This window comes from Eptesicus fuscus, chromosome 3 (assembly GCF_027574615.1).
Source record: "Eptesicus fuscus isolate TK198812 chromosome 3, DD_ASM_mEF_20220401, whole genome shotgun sequence".
NCBI classification, from domain to species: Eukaryota; Metazoa; Chordata; class Mammalia; order Chiroptera; family Vespertilionidae; genus Eptesicus; species Eptesicus fuscus.
In genome coordinates, this window is record NC_072475.1 from 44,193,068 (window position 1) to 44,201,141 (window position 8,074).

Here is an 8,074-nt window from a genome sequence, read left to right on the forward strand (position 1 = left end):
ACTGTTAACACTTCTCCTCTTTGCTAACTTTATGAAGTTCAAGAAAAGCTTTCTGGGGAATGGCACTAACTTATTTGCCAAAAGCTGGGATGGGCCAAGGAAGATGTAGTCAGCATTTGGAATCTACTTGCCTAGAATTTAACAGCCAAGGAGGGGAGAAGGATGTGCTGTGGAGCTGGGAAGTGGGGAGCGGTGGGGGAGGTGTGTAAAAAGGACTTGGAAGGAGTCAGGATGCTGAACAGGCTTGGCTCCTTGTGGTTCCACCCCCACAACATCTCTCGAGTCTCAAGCCATCCCTTCCTCTCCGCCTCTGGTACAGCCCCTGCCCTGGTCCTCATTACCCTCACCGATGACAGCAATACTTTCTGATAAGTCTCCTTGTCCCTTTTCTTCCTAAACACTGCTGTCAGTTTTTTTTTTTTAAATATAAATATGTTTATTGATTTTTAGAGAGAGAGAAGAAGGGAGAGGATAGAGAAACAGAAACATCGATGAAAGAGGGATATCATCAATCAGCTGCCTCCTGCATGGCCCCCACTGGGGATCAATCCACAACCTGGGCATGTGCCCTGACTGGGAATCAAGCCGGTGACCTCTTGGGTCCTGGTCAACATTCCACCACTGAGCCACACTGGCCGGACTGCTGCCAGTTTTTATTTCTCTGCTTAAACCCATTCAGGGCTTTCTGGTGCTCCTCAGATAAAAGCCTCACCTTTAGCACAGTGCTCAAGGCCCTGACAAGCAGGCCCCAAACCATCCTCTGTCCTCATCTCATCCCTCTACATATGCTGGCCCGCTGGTGTGCCCGTTCATCTTAGCCTGAGAGCCTTTGCCCGGCTGCCCCTCTGCCTGCTTGTTCTCCCCTAATTCTCATCGTTGCCTGGTGGACTCCTCACCCTCGAGGAGCCAGTTCAATGTGGCTCCTTCGGCAAAGCCTTTCTCAACTCCTCCAGGCAAAGCGGATGCCCCTCATTTCTACTCTATGGCACTCTGGGTTGCACTAGTTTGTGTGTGCCACTAGGTGAGCCTGGGGACAGACTAAGCCTTATTTATGTCTTCTCCACCCCCACCTAGTGACTTGTTCAGCATATGTAACCACTTGAATTTTTGAAAGCTGGTGGGACAAACTCCCGGGATGCCAGGGAGGAGCCAGAGCAATAGACTGCACTTCTGGCTGTGTCAGGCTCACTGGTTTGGCCTTTCCTGATCTCCAGGAAAGTTTAGTGGACTGGGTGAATGCCTTCCTGTTTACCACGGGAAACTGCTCCCTGAGAATGTGTTTGTTTTTTAGAAGGTGTCCCAACTGGTAGGCACGTTAGTCCAATTAGGCTCCCGACATAGATCCCCATTATGTGGCAGTCCCTGTGTTGGACTCTGAGGACATGCACCCTACTGTGACTCTGTCCTGCCATGCAGCAGGGAGAGACACATGCCATTTAGTCAGGGAGAGACACATGCCATTTTAAGGCAAGGCATGAAGCTTGATGGGTTGCTCAGTCAAGTCTGGGAATATCAGGGTAGGCTTCTTGGAGGAGGTGGTACCTAAACTGAACGTCAGAGGATATACAGGAGGTAGACAGGCAAAGGCAGTGCACTTAACCAACACAGCATCAAGTGACCAGGATCATGCAGGACTGAAAGATTATTGGTGGTGTGGGGAAGAAGGTGAGATGAAGATAGAGCTATCAAGAAAGAAGATGATGGCATTTGAGCTGGACTTTGAAAGATGAGTTTTGGATGATATAGACGAGAATAGGGTAGAGTTTGGAGGACAATCTGGGCAGAAAAAAAGCATGAGCAAAGCATAGAGCAGCTTGTTTTAAGTGATCCACTTCAAGAAGATTATCATGAGTTTTACTTAAGAGGTGGGTCCTGGAGGGAGGCAAGGGTCCAGTCATGGAGGGTCTAAATGGTGACACTTGTGCCCAGCTGGCGTGGCTCAGTGGTTGAGTGTTGACCTATAAACCAGGAGGTCATGGTTTGATTCCTGGTCAGGGCATATGCTTGGATTGGGGACCAGATCCCCAGTGGGAGTGGGCAGGAGGCAGCCAATCAATGATTCTCTCTCATCATTGATGTTTCTCTCTTTTCCTTCCTCTCTGAAATAAATCTATATATATAAAAGCCTAAGTGACTGTTCAACTGTTTGACCAGTAGCTATGACACACACTGATCACCAGGGGGCAGATGCTCCAACCAGTAGGTTAGCTTGCTGCTGGGGTCTGACCAATGGGGCCTGGGTGAGATGGGCCAGACATGCCCTGGAGCCCTCCCACAGTCCCTCCCTGGCCCCGATTGTGTACCTGTGGGGTCCCTCCGCCTGGCCTGCTCCCTCTTGCAATCTGGGACCCCTTAGGGGATGTCCGCAGGCCAGGCCAAGGGACCCCACCAGTACATGAATCCGTGCACTGGGCCTCTAGTAAAAATATATTTTTTAAAAATGGTGACGCTTGTATATTCTGATTATCTCCTATTAACAGTGGAGTTTGCAAAATAGGGGATGGGGACCTGGGACTCAGTCAGCTCTAATGTCAATTATCAACTAGCAAAACTGCAGGAGGTTCCTCACTTCTGCTTTCATCTTCTCCGTTTCCACTCAGCTGACCTTCCTTCTAGCAGCAGGGTTAGAAATTGAAGCTACGTAGGGCCCCACAGTGCTGAGAGCAAAGCATACACCTCTCTCTGGAGACAACCACCTACACACCCCTCCCCTGAAAGAAGAGCCTGAGCACTCCTTCTGGGGTAGTGTATTCTCAGAACTTCGGGTTTTCCAGGCATTGAGCATTTCAGATAGGTCAGGGAATAGGGAAATTGAGAGGCCCCTAGCCTCCTGCAAACAGCTGAAGGAGCCTTAGGTCAGAGCCCAAAGGAGTGGGCTGTGATATTGTTTATCAGCCTCTGAGAGAGATTTAACCTGCTCCAATAATTTCTCTGCTCTTAGCCCCAGGCTCTGCCAGGAAGGTGGGTCTGTTGGAACATGAGAATCCTGACAAGTTCTGGGAAACAACAGGAGAGGCTAAATGGAAGAAACTACTTTCTTTAGGTGCCTGGCAGTCCTCAGGTCCTTGACCTCAGGTTTAATATTCAGCCCTCATACAAGAAGGGCCTTCTGCTTAGTTGCAAAATAAACAGCTCTTGTGCAAACTGCTGCCTCTGGGTGGGAATGGGCAATGAAATGGTTCCAAGTGGAAACTCCAAGCTGACCATTCAGTCATAACCCACATGGCAGCTTCCCTCTTGACCAAAAGCTGGGCATCTCTGCTGATGACTCAGGAGGGGTCCTGGCCTTACATTAGTAACTGCCTGGGGAAGGAACAAAGGTTCTCCTAGCTACCTGGAGCTATTAGAAATGTCTTGTGAAGGCAGCCTCAAGCTCATGCAAGAAACTCTGCTTTGGTACCTACTGTGTGCCAGACACTAATATGGCTGCTAGGGACACAGCGGCAGATAAGACCCAGTCTGTGCTTTCACACTAATTGCAGCAGGAGGAGTGGGGAATCAGTTAGGACCCTTTTGTTTGCAATGATGACAGTGCTGCTTCCATCTGACTTAAGCAAAGAAAGAGAACAGGCACAACAGTGGCCAGGGCTCAACATGCAGCTTTTTTGCTTTCTGGGTTGACTCCATTCTCAGACCGGCTTGACTTTTGTTGTTGCAAGATGATTCTTAACAGCTACTGGGGCTACCTATCTGGCTCATGTCTAACGGGAAATAGAGAAAAATTTCTTTCCCAGGATTATTAGCAAAAGCCTCATAATGTATCACTGGCTGTAAACAGGTCACAGGCCCATTTCTCAGCCCATTGTAGGTAGGGGAGAAGAGATGAAGCACTGAGGAGCTCATATCTAGGTTTCATGCTTCATCTTTGAGCCAAGGGTGGGGGACCCCAGCCAAAGCCATAAGCTGAAGGTTAGAGAGGGGAGTAGGGTTGTGGTTACCTGAGGGTTGAATGAGAACTGATGACAAAAATGAGATCCTTTAAGGCCAATTAAAATAACAGTTAGGGCTCTGTGTACAGCAACCCAAAGCAAGTAAAGCAAAAACAGTAATAATAGCCCTGGACAGTTGCTCAATGGTCAGAGCATTGGTTCACACACCAAAGGAACTCGGGTTCAATTCCTGGTCAAGGGCACATATCTTGGTTGCAGTTTCATCCCTGGCTCTGGTAGAGCTGGGTACGGGAGGCAACCAATCGATGTCCCTCTCTCTCTGTCTCTATCTCTCTCTATCTCTCTCTCGCCCCTCCTCCTCCCTCCTTTTTACTCTCTGAAAATCAATGGAAAAAATATCCTCAGGTAAGGATTAAAAAATTAATAATAATAATGATGATGATGATAATAATAATGGTAATATAAGGTAGGGGTCACAGGATCAAATAAAGCGTTGAACAACACATTTTCTCAAAGGTTAGCTCTTAGATTCGGTGGAGATCTCTGTGAGTGACTCCATGACATAGCTTGAGGCTGTGTAGGTTATACTCACTGCCTTTGCTTGTCTAACTCCTTTGCTAATGTTCGACCTCAATGATTAGGCTAGGCCCGTTATGATACCCAAGTGGTAAGAGCAGAGTGATGGGGAAAACCCAGGTCTTTGGTGACATTGCTCAGCCGCTGTTAGCAGCCAGATATAGGGCCCATCTTATCTCATCTTATGTGAGGCAGGTTTTTACATTTCTCTTTTCATTTTGTTCATGGTTTGAATTCGTCTACTACTTTCACCAAAAAGCATCCAAATCTGTACAAGTTCAAACAAACACCATCAGGGCTCTGCGTTTCATCTGGGCTTCTCTCTAATGCTGGCTGTATTCCACTGCAGGAGGGCTACACCCGTACATCTGAATGGTTCTGTGTTTGAAAAACCATAGGGAAGGGCTCTGACGGATCTGGCATGAACAGATGGCCTGCACTTTGGACCAATTATGTGCCCAGGGATGGGATATATTCTGAATGGCACAGCTTGGGTTACTTGTCTATAATCTTGGATTAATCAGCCTTTGGCAGGAAGGGGTTGAGGGAGGAACAGAATAAATGTTGCTCCGGGGAATGGGTATCCTATTGCATCTGCATATACTCCTACCAAGGTTTTCAGTGTGGTCCCCAGACTCCCAGTATGAGCGTCCCGGGGAAATTGTCAGAAATGCAAATTCTTAGACCCCACCTCAGGTCTCCGGAAGCAGAAACTCGGCGTGAGGCCCAGCAATGAGCACCAGGTTTTCTGATGCAGGCCAATGAGAACTACAGGCCACAATTATACAAGAACTAACAGCGAGTGCCAGGGTGGTTTAAAAAAAGGTAGCAATAATGTTTGATCAGGGGATGAGGAAAGCCGTAAGAAAGAAGGTCTTAGAGATGGTTTATAAAATTGGGTAGATTGCTTCAAATGAATATAAAGTCACATATAATGTTATAGTTAAAATAAAGAATTTTAAAAATCCTTCACTCAAGTCAACTGTTTGCTTTTACCTATGGTCTTTCCCATTCTTGGTCCATGAAAAAAACATATATATTTTTTGGTAACTAACACAGATTGACTTTTCTATTTTACTTTTTTCACTTACCAGTTTTCTTCCTATACACGATGGCTTCTATTAAAGCATTTTGAACATTTACAATGACTTTGGGGAAATTTATTTTTAAAAATTTTAGAGGCTATCTCTAGATTCACCGCCCTAACCCAATCATGATCATTTCTTTCTAGTCTTTTTTTCTGTGGAAGTTAAATACATATTAGAACAATAGTAGATATAGCACAAACATTACTGTTTATTACTGAATAGTTTAATTATGCACAAGAGGAGAGCAAATAAATTTATTTTAACTTATTAAACCAATCCATTAGGGGATGTTTTGGTTGTTTCCAGTTTCTGCTATAATAAACATCTTTGCGTATAAAGTGCTTTCTCTTACATTTTGAGTTATTTCCTTAGAATAGATTTCCAGAAGTGGAATTACAAGGTCACAGGATACAAACTCTTTTTATGGTTTTTGATGCCTTATGCCAAATTTCTTCCAAAAGTTTTATACCAATTTATATTACCACCAGCAACGTGTGTGAATGCCAGTTTTTTCCACATCCTTGGCAGTTGGGGCATTTTAATTAAACAAAAAAAATTTCTTTTTGCCAATTTAACAGGGGAAGAACTTTACCTTGTTTTAATTTGCATTTTTATTACTTTACCTAACATTACTTAATAAATATTTTCCCATGTTGCTTTGATGTTCTTAAAAAGCTCTTTTATGATTGCAAAACCTTTTCATGGTTGGGATTTAATGAGTGAATATAAAGGTAGGTGCATTCTAGTTTAGAGACCACCATGAGCCATAGTGCAGGGCCAGGAAAGGTCAAACACAGCCTGTCAGAAATGGAATTCATTGTTTTCAGTATCCTTCTTCTGGGCTCCCATCTTATTGAATAGCATCACCAGACATCTAGTCATTCAAGCCGAAGTCTGGGCATCATTGTTGACTTCTCCCTGTGCTTCATCACCTCCATTCAATCAATAATCAGGTCCCCTAAATTCCTGTGTTGTTGTTTTTTTTTGTGTGTGTGGTGTTTTTTTTTTTTTTTTAAATAACGGGAGAGCGTGAACACAGTCCCCCACTACCACAAATTATGCAGCCAAGTTTCCCACATTTGGGGAAATCGCAGGGGTCAGCACATCCCGAGTGCAATGGATAAGCCTTGCCCTGGTAAATCCACCTTCATGATCATGGCTTCTTCCCTGCCAGGTAAGTATCCCTAAATTGCTCTTGATACCGTACTGCTACTACCTGAGTTCAGGCCATATCATCTGTTTCCAACACTATTACAGAAACCTCCTAATGGGTCTTGTTTCCCTCTAAGCCCTGCTCCACACTGTAGGCATTCCTATCCTTTCCATACCCTAATAGGACTCAAGGGCTTTAACAACTTCCCTTTACTTTCAGGATGAAGTCCCCAAATTCCTTTAGTCTATTTTGCAAACCCTCCGTGATCTAAACCCAGCCCAGCTTGTTTTGAGGTGGTGCAGTCAGGAGGTTGAATAGTTCTCTTTCTCCTGAGCTGTGAAGGGATCCTGCCCCAGACCTTTGAGGACCATAGCTATATTCCCAAAGTAGTGGACTGGAGGGGAAGGGGAAACATTACCTGGTTCACATGAGCAGTCTTACTGACATAATCTATATCCAACCAGCTCAACAGTGCTTTACCCTGGAGCTACTCAATGTAGCTCCAAGTTTGGTTCACAAAATGTTTATTACTGATTCATGATGGGGTGAGTACAGGAATAGAAAGAAGGCATTTAGAAACTGTTGGAGCAATTTGGTCGTAATTTTTTTTGTTTTGTTTAGAATCTAATAATAAAACATGAGAAATGAGTTTCTATTTTGCGAGTCTCTTTAAAATTTCATTTGTCTATTAATGGATTTCATTGCATTATATAAATTATTGGTCTACACTGCAATGAATTGAAAATTTTAAAATAAAAGCTCTTTGACCACAGATAGTTTGACATGCATTCTCTTGGAAAAGTTCAGTCTGAAACAAACAATCTTCTCATAAATTTGTAAGTGCACTTTCTGGAGTAAGGAGATGTTTGAATGCCCGGCTAGAAGGGTGCCTTTCAAAGATTTAAGGAAAATCACAGAGAGAAAGAAATCACAACTTTTATTTATATCTTAATTTCATGATTTTCATAAAGAAACTAGTTAAAACAGGAAGTTCTGGCTTCTGACCATCAAGTCAAGATGTAACAGTACTTGACATATTGGAGGGGATGGTAATTTGGAACACTTAAGAGGGGGGATTGGTTTCAAGCAAGTCTTTACTTTCCTGGTCTGCAAAATGAAGGGGTGGGAAGAAAAAAAAAAAGACTTTCAATGTCCCTTTCAGCTCTAATACCGTGCGCTTTCATAATTCTATGCTTGACTATTTAGTTTAGAACTTTTCTAATAAAGACAATTGCTGGTATGTGACATGGAGAAACAGGAGGGATTGAAAAAAGATTCTTTCCCTTCCTTCCTTCCTTCCTTCCTTCCTTCCTTCCTTCCTTCCTTCCTTCCTTCCTTCCTTCCTTCCTTCCTTCCTTTTCCTCCTC

At 44.2% G+C, this 8,074-nt stretch overlaps 1 non-coding gene across 1 annotated transcript; it reads right to left on the reverse strand.

Moving 5' to 3' along the window:
- Positions 1 to 6,572: 6,572 nt before the first annotated feature.
- Positions 6,573 to 6,736, reverse strand: LOC114228369 (U1 spliceosomal RNA). Its single transcript, XR_003614515.2, has one exon. It is a non-coding gene; the product is annotated as a U1 spliceosomal RNA (small nuclear RNA).
- Between the last annotated feature and the right edge of the window lie 1,338 nt (positions 6,737 to 8,074).